Genomic DNA, 13,338 nt, shown 5'->3' on the forward strand with positions numbered 1-13,338 from the left:
ACGGATTGGCTTTAACCCATTAGTAGACGTGAGCCAATGGCTATTCCTCATAATCTGAGAAACCGGTGACTGGCAGGAGAATGGCCTGGAGGGTCTGGAACAGTCCCTGGCACGTGGCAGGTGCTCAGTGACGAGCGCCGGAGCCCTGGAGGAACTCCTCCCCCAAACTGCAAGGGAACCCATGGTGGCAGATGGGACAGGATCTGCAGTCCCAGAGTTCCTAGCGAGCATTTAAAGTTCTCAGCACTTTTGTGTTGGGAATCATTTTGGCAGTCTGGTGAAGCCTTCGAACCTCTCTCAGAATAAATGTTTTCAAAATTACGTCTTAAGAAAGGGATTGCAATGGGAAACAACCATTAGAATAGTTACTTAAATATTGAAGAACAGCTTTTGTGATGGAATTATAGAGATGTCCTAGACAGCATGTGGTGACATTTAAAAGACAGTTCGTTAGGGAGTGGCTCTGGTGATGGCAGAGCGGCTTCTAATGGACTAATTAATGATAAACTCTAGACGAATGTGAAAAACCAAGTTTGGGAGGTATACCAGAAGCCCAAGGATGTACCTTCCTTGACATAAGGTGAGGACACCAGGTGAGATCCGTGTTTACCCTGCTCCCCCCGTGGGCACCCCTCCCTCCAGACAGTGATTCCTCGGGCACAGACTTTCGGCAGAAAGATGGCCTGACTTCAGTGAGGAGTCCCACTGGAGTCTGAGTGTGGCCGTCTCCCTGAAAATGAGGGAGACAGAGGAGAAAGCCGTCAAATCTGCCCACCACCTGCTGCGGGTCCTCGGCTGAGCCCGAAGTGGGTGCGTGTGCACAGGGCGAGGCTCCAGGGAGCCCAGGGAGACCAGGGCAGCGAGTGAGCCCTGGCCTCGGGGCCCGGCAGCCGTGAGCTGCCGAGGAGAGTGTGGAGTTCAAGTCCTGCCCAGCTAGGGGAGGATTGACAGACACTTCAGGTTTCTCTTTGAAACTCAGAAGGGCCATATTCTAAAGATTTTTCTTTTTAGAGAGAGGGGAAGGGAGGGAGAAAGAGAGGGAGAGAAACATGGAGAACCCATGGAAACATGGGTTTCCTCCTGCACATCCTCCACTGGGGACCTGGCCTGCAACCCAGGCAGGTACCCTGACCGGGAATTGAACCAGTGACCTTGCAGTTCGCAGGCCAGCCAGTGCTCAATCCACTGAGCCACACCAACCAGGGCAGGGCCATAGTTTAGCGGCAGTAGCCACATTCCAGGCCTGAGGAAAACAGACTCATCCTAACAAAGGCTAGAGCTGAGCCCCCCACATAACGCAACCTCTCGAGAATTCGTTGGTAACTGGAACAAAATTCAACAGTGTCCAGAGGAAGATAACAGAATCCACTCTCTCCAGTATATCATACACAATATCCAGCAGGCAGAACACATCACTAGACATATAATGAAGTATGAGAATGTGGGACACAAGCCTGGCCGGGTGGCTCAGTTGGTTAGAGCATCGTCCTGAAATGCCAAGGTTGGGGGTTTGAACCCCAGTCAGGGCACATACAAGGATCAACCAATGCGTGCATAAACAGGTAGAACAACGAATCAATTGTTTCTTTCTCCCTCTTTTGTCTTTCTCTCTAAAATTAATAAGTAAAAAAATTAAAAACAAAAAAGAAAATGTGGCACATAATCAAGAGAAAAAAGTCAAAACTTGTTGAAATTTGTAGGCAAGGGCTTACCTACATCATTATACATGATTTAAGGAAAATGATTTTCAGGAAAAGATGAATATATTAACTGAAGAAGTGGGGAATTCCTGGAGAGAGATGGAAACGAAGAACCAAATGGAAATCCCAGGACTGAGAAACTATCTAAAAAATATCACCTGAAGGGCTTAACGGTAGAAGAATCGCTAAACTCGGAGACAGACCCTGGAAATTCTTGGTGGAGTTCAGGACACGCTACCCCACGCGTGGCCCCTTGGGACACTGAATACTCCAACTGGGGACCGAGGGGTGGCAGGCGCAGGGCCTTTCTGACCCTCCCCTGACGCCAGTCTGTCCCAGCTGCTTGCAGGAGAGGTGCCCTCTCTACGCCTGGGGGGAGGGGCATCCTCATCTCTGCAGACAGGTGACGACAGGGTCGCAATGGAACTCTGAAGATGCAGACCCTGCTGTTTCCCCCAGCTTATTACACTAACCCTCAGGTCCTTGTTCTTGAACCTTTTTGGTCCTGTTACATCTTGCACAACTCTCCACTCTTCATCCAACCTAACGAAAGAAAGCCAGGTTTTCCGGTGTCTTCAGGAGTTCCTTGCCTCCCAAAGGCCCCCCGTGTCACATACACGGTGTGTTAAGTCCATCTGTACGCTCTTCTCTTACCAATCTGTCTTTGGTTACAGGGGCTCCAGGCGAGAACCTAGGAGGCCACAGGACGAAGATCCTTTTCCCAGGGCGCGTTATCATCCACACGGAAGCTCAAAGAGAGAACCGACTGGGGAGCAGTGGGTGGAGCCTCCTCGGGGACATCGGACCACGGAGCTGAGTCCCAGGAGGAGAGGCGACAGTGACCGGTGCACCCTTCCCCATTCTTTCACTTTAAAGAGAAGTGAAAGTTCTCTTCCGCTTCTCTTTTTCTGTGTGTTTAATGTGCGTCTCCTGTGCAGCTCATTCTTGTGTGTTGCATCCAGTGCGGCCACTTCTCCTTCGTTTAGTCCCTTTTCCCTGTTACCCTTATGGGCGTGAACAGATTTCAGAGCGCCTTCTGGCTTCTTGTTCTCTAGCGTTGCCTTAACCCTTGCTCTAGCCTGCCTCATTCTGCGTTGTTTTCTTCAGGTACTCCGGCTCTCTGAGCTTGTAAAAGGTGAACGGGACAATAGCCTCCTGTGTCCCTGTGGGGGGAAGCACCCGTGGCCACAGGCGGCGGGGGGGCCTCGGAGGACTGGAACGCGGCGACTGGGGGGCAGTGGGGAAGAGGAGCTCTCCCTTATTCTAGATTCTCTTTGGTCACTTTGTGCCGTGTCCATGTAGGTATTGAAAAAGGAAGTAAAGTAGTTAAAAAATATATCGAATGACCAACTAGGGAAACAAAGAAACTTCCCCCAAAGGTCAAGGGGAGGCCCGGGAGCCCCCAGCTGTGGCTGGAGCCCACAGACTGACTGTCCCCTCTGCCTGTGCGTGTGGCGTCTCCTGCCCAGCGACTGTCAGCGGTGCTGGCAGCGGAAGGGGGGCCCAGGGCATCCAAGGAAGCCCGGACAGGTCACGAGGACAGTGCTTGGGCCCAGGGACAAAGAAGGCCCTGTCTACCTGGCTGTCAGCCTTTGCCAGCCCAGCCCCTGGGCAGAGGGCAGGGCGGAGCAACCAGCAGTTCCACACCCCCAAGCGCTCTGCAAGCTCTGAGGCAAGGACGAGCTGCGGGCCTGGAGCTCGGGGTCCCTGCAGGCCGCCAGTTTTCCTGCAGCGCCCTGAGACGCGGCTGGCCCTCTGCTGGCACGGGACCGTGCGGGGGACAGGTCTCCCTCCCCAACCTGCAAGGCTGGCGGGTCTGGGGCAGGAGGGCCCGGCCAGCTGCAGGGGTCCTGCCCTCCGCCCCAGGACTAAGGTCCGGGCGTCCCCTCGTGAACTCATGCTCTTTGCCATTGCTTGTGGTGCATACCTGGAAATGGTTTCTGAGGTCTTGGCTTTAGACGTAACTTGTTCCATCCAGCACACATTATCATTCTGAACTTTTTATCTTAAGTTGGCTTATCTTTCACTGGCTACCCAATTGCTTTATTATTTCACCTTTACATCTTCCTTGTTTGTCGAATCTTGTATGTCCTTTAATGTTTTCGACCCTTCTGAGCGTCCGGCCCTGGCTGGTGTGGCCCGGCTGGCTGGGGAGTCACCCCACACACTGAGAAGCTTTCTGGTTCTGCCCCCCGTCGGGGCAAGTGCGAGAGGCAACCAATCGGGGTGTCTCTCTCACATCAATGTTTCTCTCTCTCTCTTCCTCTTTTTCTAGAAGTGATGAAAAAATGTGTTCTCAGGTGAGGATAAAAACAATTTCTGAGCACCTGGTTTCCATGGTGTTAAATTGCCCACCTTGGCAAAGGGTCGTGAGGTTTCAGGGATACGTGGCCTCCCCTGACTCAGCCGGGAGGGAGGACTCAGGGTCTCCAACCAGGTCCCGGGGAGGAGGGGCCTGACCTCCCAGGCAGCTGCCCTCCCCTGCTGGCCCCTGGCCCCCAGCTCTCGGGTGTCCTGCTCCCTGACCAGGCAGCCTCTCGGTCCAGGGCCCACAGGCTTTTGAAGCACAGGAGGTGGGAATGTGAGTGCACTTGCTCAGACCGATGCTGCTCTCGCACGGAGGCTCTTTGCTGAACCGTCGTGAACTGGAAATATTTCAGTCGATTCCGGGTTTTCGTAGTAACCAACTGTACATCTGCCAATCACACACCTTCCTTCTCGCCGCTGTACTTGCCATGTCTGCCTTGTTGTTTCACGTTGTGTTCTTGCACCGTGGCCTTGCAGACCTGGTCAGCCCACAACTGTGGGGTGGGCAGGCGTGTTGTGCCCTTGATCTTGAGGAGAGGCACTCTGGTGTTTCACCATTCCGTCGGATGTCAATTTGGGGGTTAGAATCAGTGTTTTGAAAACTCTCTTACTGCACTGGCCGGTGTGGCTCAGCGGATTGAGCACTGGCCTGTGAGCCAAAAAATATCGCCGCTTCGATTCCCAGTCAGGGCACACACCTGGGTTGCAGGCCAGGTCCCCAGTAGGGGGGCGCATGAGAAGCAACCACACATTGATGTTTCTCTCCCTCTCTGCTTCCCCTCTCCCTAAAAATAAACAAATAAAATCTTAAAAAAAAACTAAGTTTTGGTATGATAGCAACAGATAACCAACACAGACAGGCTCAGGGTTGAAAAGCAGGCCCCCTTTTTAGTGCAAAGAAAATTGAAATTCCTATTCCCTTTCTTCTGCCCTGGGTCCACCTTTCTTCACCCCAAATCTGGGGTTCAAGCCACACCTGCAGACTCGCAGAGACCTGAGAGCCCCGTGGAGACTGATGTGAACTCTGTACTTGAACTGGGGCTGACCATGAATGACAATCCTGACGGACTCTGGGGGGCAGCGGGTGTGACCAGACCGCAAGAAGGACCCCTGGTGCCCAAGGAAGAGCCAGTCTTGTGAGGAGGGGCGTGGGGGAGGGCAGGCTCACCGGGGGGCCTAAGGGTGGGAAGCATCAGATCTTGAGGAGCGTGAGGGTCCCCTTTAACCCCAGGTTCCGGGGACGAGTCTATCATTTTTGTTGTTGCCTCATAACCCCTTTCTTTGGGGGACGCACCCTTCCCTGCCTGCCCTGGTCTGTTATAATCCCACTCAGGCCATGTGGTTCGAGTGGGGCTCACCCGCCGCTGAGCTCAGCTCCTGCTATGGACACGGGTTCGTTCATGCTCGGTCACGTGGCATGAGCTGGCCTGACTACAGTCTCCCTTTGACTTCTTGCCGGAAATATCAGATGAGACGCTCATTTTGTGTCTTTTGCAAGTGTGAACTGTAAGGGCCATCTAAGTCTGGAGCTGCCTGGGACCCCCTTTCCCCCACTCGGAGATCAAGTTGACTCAAAGGAAAAAGCCATAGAGGAAGGGCAATCACATGAACACAGAAATATAAAACCAGAGAGCAAAAATTTCACTTTTCATGTGACAGAAGCATGAATATTGCTAAAGAATAACGACCAAGAAGTTTCTTTCACATGAATGAATCAGAGTCTTCAATAGTCGGCTTTGCAGAATGTTTGCAGCAATCACCACAGACAATATATTGCTATGCTCGAGGCATAAATACTTTTCATAACACTTCCAGAAGATATTTTGATGAGGGACTTGAGTTCACTGAAGTTCTTCAACATCTCTCGGACTATCTGATATCTGTCCCCAGACATTTGCGACAGTAAGTGAAAATAAAACACTGACGTCAGAGTTTGTGAAAACAGGCGACCACACCGACACTGACGTCGGAGTGCGCGGCGGCGTCTCTCAGACACGGTTCGCCACCGATTATTGCTCATCCTTACGAAACGCGTGTTACAACCAAACTGATGGCTTAAACGTTATGGCTTAACGTCAGTCATGTACAAACCCTCAGCTGCTCATGACCTTGAGCCTATGCGCCTGATACATGTAACAATATTTTTAAAAAGCTTGTTTGTACCTCTCAGATGATGACCCCCATAGAGTTACCTCTCGTGTACCCGCCCACGTAAAAGACGTGTGGGTCTATCATTTTACCTTCTATCCAATCCCAAAGTTTCCGTGTTTCGCTTTTTCCTGCCTCCCTAACCTATCATCCATGGATTTCAGGTAACCCCGTTAAGCCTCCTCTTTTGACTGTAATTTATAAACTAAGGTGCAAAGCTGCCATACTCTGGAGCATTTTCTCAATCCCTTAAGACACAGGTGGCAAACACAAGGCCCGAGGGCTGAATCTGGCCCGCCACCTTGTTTTATTCAGCCTACACCTTGTTTCTGCCCAGCGGCAGTGCCGAGCTTTTGCTTAACTGTTAAGGAGCAGCTACATTTGTACAGCCCTAAAATGACATTCGGCCCTTTGAAGGCAACGGCGAGGCTGATGTGGTCCCCCCGGTGACAATGAGTCTGACACCCCTGCCTTAAGATTTTGCTTCCCAGCAGTTATCAGTTTGGACCCAATGAACTCGTAAAAATTCTCGTAGGGCCGACGTCTTGTGCACTAACACCAGGCCGATCACGTAGCGCGCTGAAGGCTCTTACCACTTCGGTCTTTCCGGCAGCAGCTAGGCCAGCACAGCAAGGCCGGGTCTGAACCCGAGGATCCTCATGACTTCAACTGCATTTAGTTTTGAATCCTAGCTCTAGAGATCGACCCTCTGTCTGTCTGGCCCCCACCCTCTCTCTACCCCTCAGACACCTGGCCTTTCCCCCAGATAATCAGCAGCCCCTCAAGGCTGCAGAACACAGCAGCCCGGCCCCACTAATGGTCAGAGCAGGAACACCTGCAGGCCAGAGTAGCAGTTATGTGTCAGCTCCTGAGCCCTAAGGTAGAACAAACCCTGGCCATCTTCCCATGAGGTCAGACCCAGGGACAATGTCAGAGCTGGCCCCAAGATCCCATCAAATGATCCATCACCCTTTCCTCACCCCCGATCAGTCAGCTCCCAGCGTGACCCCAAACCCCAACCCAGTGTCTCGTGGTTTTGCCCTACAGGATCGGTAACCTCCACGCCATTAGGGAGTTCAGGCTTTGCAGTGTTAGCTCCCCGCCCCTGGGTGGCGCCATTCCTATAAAATGGCCAATATTTCTCGACTGCAGTGCTCCGTGTGTAGGGTCTGGCTCTGCCAGGGCGGGGTCGGAGAGCTCTTTCTCTAGCAGCAGTTCTGTCCACGCTGCAGTCCAGGCGCTGGCTGGCTGGCTGCACTGCACCTGGATCTCGGGCTGCTCCTCCAAGCTTGTTTTTGTTACTGGCACCATTCAGTTCCCGCAGGTGTAGGACCGAAGTTCATTCACGTTTCCTTGCTGGCTGCCAGCCAGGAGCTGCTCTCAGCTTCCAGAAGCCACCCTCATTTCCGGTCTCTTGGCCCCCCTCCATCTTCAAGTCAGCAACGGCACGTGGGCTCCTCCTGCTTTGAATCTCCCCGACGCCTGTCACTAGCCTGAGAAAGCTCTCTGTTTTTAAAGGCTCATGGGTCAGGCCCACCACCGTAATGTCCCTGTTGTGATTCCCAAAGAAATTGGGTCCAAGGAGGAACACACCAAGGCACATCGTAATTACATTAGCCAAGGTAAAAATGAAGGAGAGAATCCCAGAAGGAGCAAGAGGTAAGGAGACTGTAACCTACAAAGGAGTTCCCATCAGACTGTCAGCCGATTCCTCAACAGAGACCTTGCAGGCAAGAAGGGGCTGGAAAGAACTATTCAAAGACAAGAAAGACAAGGACCTACCCAAGGTTGCTCTATCCAGCAAAGCTATCATTTAGAATGGAAGGGCAGGTAAAGTGCTTCCCAGATAAGGTCAAGTTCAAGGAGTTCATCATCACCAAGCCCTTATCATATGAAATGTTAAAGGGACTTATTTAAGAAATAAAAGATGATCAAATATATGAACAGTAAAATGACAACAAACTCACAACTATCAACAACTGAACCTAAAACAAAAACAAAAAAAAACTGAGCAAACAACTAGAACAGGAACAAAATCATAGAAATGGAGATCACATGGAGGGTTATCAGTGGGGAGGGGAGAGGGGGGGAAAGGTACAGAGAAGCATAAATGGTAGGTACAAAATAGACAGGGGAAGGTTAAGAAAAGTATGGCAAATGGAGAAGCCAAAGAACTTATATGTATGACCCATGGACATGAACTAAGGGGGGAATGTGGGTGGGAGGCAGGGGTGCAGGGTGGAGGGGAGTGAGGGGGGGAAATGGGACAACTGTAATAGCATAATCAATTTTTTTAAAAGAAAGCCTTCTTTATACAAATGAGACAACAGAAAAGGGTAAATCTCCATGGAATCCCACGGATTTTTCCAGTATTTTAAAAAAGATGTCATTTATTTATTTTTAGAGAGAAGGGAAGGGTGGAAGAAAAGGAGGAGGAGAAACATCAGTCACATGTGCCTGATGAGGGTTCGAACAGGTGACCTTTTGCTTTGCTGGGCGACCTTCAACCGACGGAGCCGTAACGGTCAGGGCACGTTTTCCAGCATTATGAGACGCACGTGCCCTGAGTTAAAGCGGAAGACTCGGGATACCAGTTCCAGATGTCACCTAACCAGCCCAAATCGTCCTACTGTCACGTTTCCTACGTGGTCAGTTGGGGGCGCTCCACGCCTTCTCCTGGGATTGCAGAGCTCCCGGGACTCCTCCCTGCCCCGCGCCTCGGACCGTCGCTGGGGCCCGGGCCCCTCCCTCCCGCGCGCGCCACTACGGGAGGCGGCCCGGAGGGGTCGGCGAGCGCCCCCCAGGACCGAGCGGCCAGGACCTGCAAGTAGGTCCCGTGGTCAGATGTCGCGCTTGGGGGTGCGCACCCCGCAGGGCTGCAACGCGCACTCCTTTCCAGGCCTCTGGGATCCAGTGGCTCCCACCACCCGCAAACCACCCCTCCCGGGACGGCAAAGCGCGACTTTCCACACTAAAGCCAACGGCTCAGCGAAGGCCACGGGGTGGCGCGCTGGGCTGACCGCCCTCGACAACGCGCACCTCCCGGCAGCTACTTTCCGCCCAGCGACTTCAGGCCTCCAGGCTGGGCGGGGATTCCCGGCGTTCTTCTTAGGTTCGGCCGCACCGGGTTAACTCCCGGCCCGGTGGCTAGTTCGCGCGCCCGCGTCACCTGGGCAGCCGCTTCAAACACCGAGGCTCGCGCCCACCCCGACCGCGCGTGGAACCCGCCCCCGCTGAGACCTGGTGGCAAACGTGGTTTTAGAAGCTTCCTCCGGGGCATTTCCGGACAAGTAGCGGGTCTGAGCCCCCCCCCCCCCCCCCCCGGAAAGCACTGCGCTCCAGGCTCAGCTGGAAGGTGTAAAGTTTATTCCAGGATGCAAGTTCCGTATTGGAATTATATGCAAAAAATGGCATTCTATTCCCTCACGTGTCTGCGTGCATTTTGATAGAAAAGCAATGGCTACAAGCTACCTTTTAGGGAAAGATAAGTGCGTAACAAGCACGAGGTGAAGACGTTCCGTTCATGCGAGGGCAAGCAGCTGCTGCGGGCGGGTCGCAGCCGAGGTCAGCATCGCGCATTCAGAGGGAATGAAGGAATTTCAAACGGGGGCAAGACGGGCTTTTCCACGGGGGGGGGGGGCGCGAAGTCCACGGGAGCTCTGCGGGACAAAAATACTAAATACCAGTCAAACATCGGACATAACATGGAAGTGACTACCCCCCACAAACAAGCTCTTGGGACATAGGGGGTCTGGTGCACACACTCGAATTCAGGTCGCGCACTGAATGACGGGGGGATCCTTTTTCTTGGCAGCCTTCATTTCTAAACTCGCCCGCGGTGCCTAATGGGGTTCTAGGAGTCCCCCTCCCTGCTCCGCAGCGCAGGTGGACAGAGCCAGTCCCCTGGGATCGGCTTCTTTGTTACGGGTAGGGCCCTTTGAGTGGGCTCCTTTGGTTATGTAAATGTGGCCGGGAGGGCACCCGTTGCCCTGCGGCGGAACAGAGGCTTTTGTGGCCCGACAAAGCCGCCCCTTCTCCAGGCCCCTTGGAATGCAGCGCCGGCCACGAGGGAGGCGGGGAGGTGTTTCTGGATCCGAAGCCCGGGGCCTTGGGAGAGGAAAGACCTTGAGACCCATCTCCGCACATTCAGGTTCGCGATTGACTGAAATTTACTGTGAGGAAAGACCTGGAAAGTTGCTGCACAGGGACGGCCCGCGTGAGTTGGCAGGGCTCTCCTGGGACTGGGAGCCTCCTGACCGTAGCACGCCCCTCTTGCTGCTGCTTTTGGGGGAAGGACGGCTGAGCCGGCGAGGGTGATGAAGAGGAGGGCCACTTTCTGTCTGAAGCACATGTTCCTGCAGCCTGGGCCCCAGGTGCACTTGAAAATCTACAGGGCTGTGCGGGCTCCACAGCGCCACCGTGTGGAGCGAGAGGGTCCCTGAAGAGTCCCGTTCAGACGCTCCGAACTCGTGCTGTGTGGGTTTAGGGGAGCCTTGGAGATTGCAGACAATTTGGGAGTGAGTGAGCTCCAAGAAGGAGAGGTAGGGTTTTGTAAGGAGGAAAATAATTTTATCTCTGCCCTTCTGGGTTCTTTACTGAGACCGCCCCCCACCCCCAAATAAAGGAGTGACAAGGAAAAAACCCATAAGTTTAATGACGTGTACACCTCCTGCATGCATGGGAGGTGCCCAGGAAAACCGAGAAACTCCCCGAAATGGCCCAGGCCACCACCTTCAGTATCAGCTGAAAACAAAGTAAAGATGCTGGGGGGTGGGGTGGGGGCGGGGAACAAGGGAGGTCTCCAGGAAAACCCCATTCAAGGGGTATATAAGATGGTAAGGTCACAGATTCAAGCCGCTGCCTGCCTCCTTGATCAGTTTCTGGCGATTAAGAGCCATCCTCTTCCTGGTGAAACGGAGACTTCCTTTTTAAATGTAAATATCCCTTACAAAAGAGTAACTTGTACTTAGTTCTCAGAGCTTCTCCTGCGTTGGCTGTTTTTTCAAAAATAAATACATAAAAAATAATCAGCTCAAGATAAGACTTCTGCCAAAGAGGCAAATTTTGGGGTGTCATATTCTTCTCCCCGTCGTTTTCTGCCAACACGGGTACACGAGGGATTAAAGTGCAGCCCGTCAGATTTACTCCCAGAGTTGTGGTTATTTTGATTGTACGCGTGAAGGGCTTATGGTAGAGCCAGGTGTACTGAATGTGCTCCGCAAAATGGCAGTAATTATCGTTATTACTGGCGATCAAGACTGTAAATACTGAAAATCCTGGAAACTTCCAGAATGCCCTCTGTATCTGTTTCCCCATACGATTGCCGATTGACCTCGGAAAGGCCAGGGCTGTCTCTGGAGGCAGCGGGGCTGCACGCCCAGGCGGCCAGCCGGCCGGAGGAAACCGGGGTCAGCTGGTGGGTGAGAGGGCCAGAGCCAGGCCAGGGGCCGGCTGCAGGCTGCAGTCAGCGCGGCAGTCTGGACAGGCTGGCTGAGGGTCAGGGTCAAGGTCAGGGTGAGCAGTGACCCGCGGTTCTCTGTCATTAGCTTCTTCTTTCGTGGAGCCCCCTTCCTGTTGAGGGGACAGAGGAGCTGGGGGCTGGCGAGGGGCGGGCCTTGGGCACGGCTGCCTCCTCATGGGCCCCGATGGGGGATTACGGGTGTGAACAGGTTTCTAGGGTCTCCGTCTGATCCCGTTTCTTCCCTGCTCGGGAAGCTGCAGTGGCTCGGCTACGCCTGCAGAGGGCACCCTAACTCCTAGGCCTGGCCCGTCCCTGCAGCCTCCTCCATCACAAGGCAAGCGCCGGCTCTTCCTCTGAGAGGCAGGTAAGCTGTCAGGTGGGGAGGGGCTCCGTGAGCCTGCTGCCCACCCTGTGCAGGGTGTCCTGTTACGTGGACCCCCTGCCTTTATTTTCTTCCTTCCTTTTGTGGTGCTGCGCTGGCTCCCCAGCCTAGGTGCAAGCCTCTGAGGTCTGAAATGGGGTCAAGAGCAAGGACCCCCCCCAAGGGCAGAGGCTGAGGAAGTCCCCATCCGTGGGACCAGCCGGATCGGCCCAGAGGAGAGGGTGTACCGGCGAGGCCTCTGCCGCTTGCCCCGGCTCTCAGGGTCCAGCCTGAGCACCCTCCCGCAACTCAGCCCTGGGACGGGCCCCGCCTCCCTCCCAGCTGCTTCCCCTTCCCACGCCCCAGGCCCGGCCTCTGAGGAGCACCTTTCCACCTTCAGAGGCGCCGCCAGCCCCCTCCCCTGTGCCAGCCCGGGCCGGGGCTCAGAGGGTGAGTGATGGACACACCGGGCCTGTGCAGCCACAGGCCCCGCCTCGGGAGGCCCTGTTTGGCCTCACTCTCTGCCGGGGTGATCTCGAAAACCTTAACTTTTTAAAACCAGGGGCCCACAGACTTTGTGGCCGGCCAGCCTAGAGGGGAGGTGTGGGGGTCCGTGCTGAGGAGGAAATAGCTGGGACGTTGTCCCTCTTCTTCCCTGAGGGCAGCAGGGGCCACGGGGGGGGGGGGGGGGGACGTCCGTGTAGTCTCGCGCCCCGTCCGTGCTCCAGGGTGCTGTGTCAGGCTAGGAAGCAGCCATTCCCACCGCCCTCCCAGAGGAGGGCCCTGGGCGTCTGTCTCGGGCACCCGGCCCACTCGGATGCCCGAGCCGGGCACCGGTGGGGAGATGCTCATTTGCTGCCTACAGCCCCAGGGCCCTTCTCCTGGGGTGGCTGCCCTCCCCACCCTGGAGGCTGAGGTGCCCTGCACCACGGGGGTCCCCCAGGACCAACCCCCACCCCCTGCCACTGTTTCAGTGTTTTTTTTTTTGTCAACCTCATCAGTGCGTCCAGGTTGCCTGAAAGGCCATGGGAGGGGGAAGCCCACCAGCCCCTGCCTGCCCCACTGCACTGCACTCCCTGCAGCAGCAGCAGCAGCAGCAGCAGCCTCAGGGTTGGCTCTGGCCTTGGCCTTGACCTCTGTGGGAATGCACCATGAGCTGGGAGCTCCCCCATGGCCCTGCTCCCACCCCCCGATCCAGGGGCCACCTCTCTCTGCTTTAGTCCCGGCACTCACCCCCCTCTAAGGCCCTTCAAGGGGTCCCCTGTACCCACCAGCTGAGAACAAGGACCAAGCTGTGTTTCCCGAAATCTCCGGCAAACGTGGCCCCAGACAAGCCCTCCGATGGAAATGGGAACAGGAAG

This window comes from Phyllostomus discolor, chromosome 4 (genome assembly GCF_004126475.2).
Source record: "Phyllostomus discolor isolate MPI-MPIP mPhyDis1 chromosome 4, mPhyDis1.pri.v3, whole genome shotgun sequence".
Lineage (NCBI taxonomy): Eukaryota > Metazoa > Chordata > Mammalia > Chiroptera > Phyllostomidae > Phyllostomus > Phyllostomus discolor.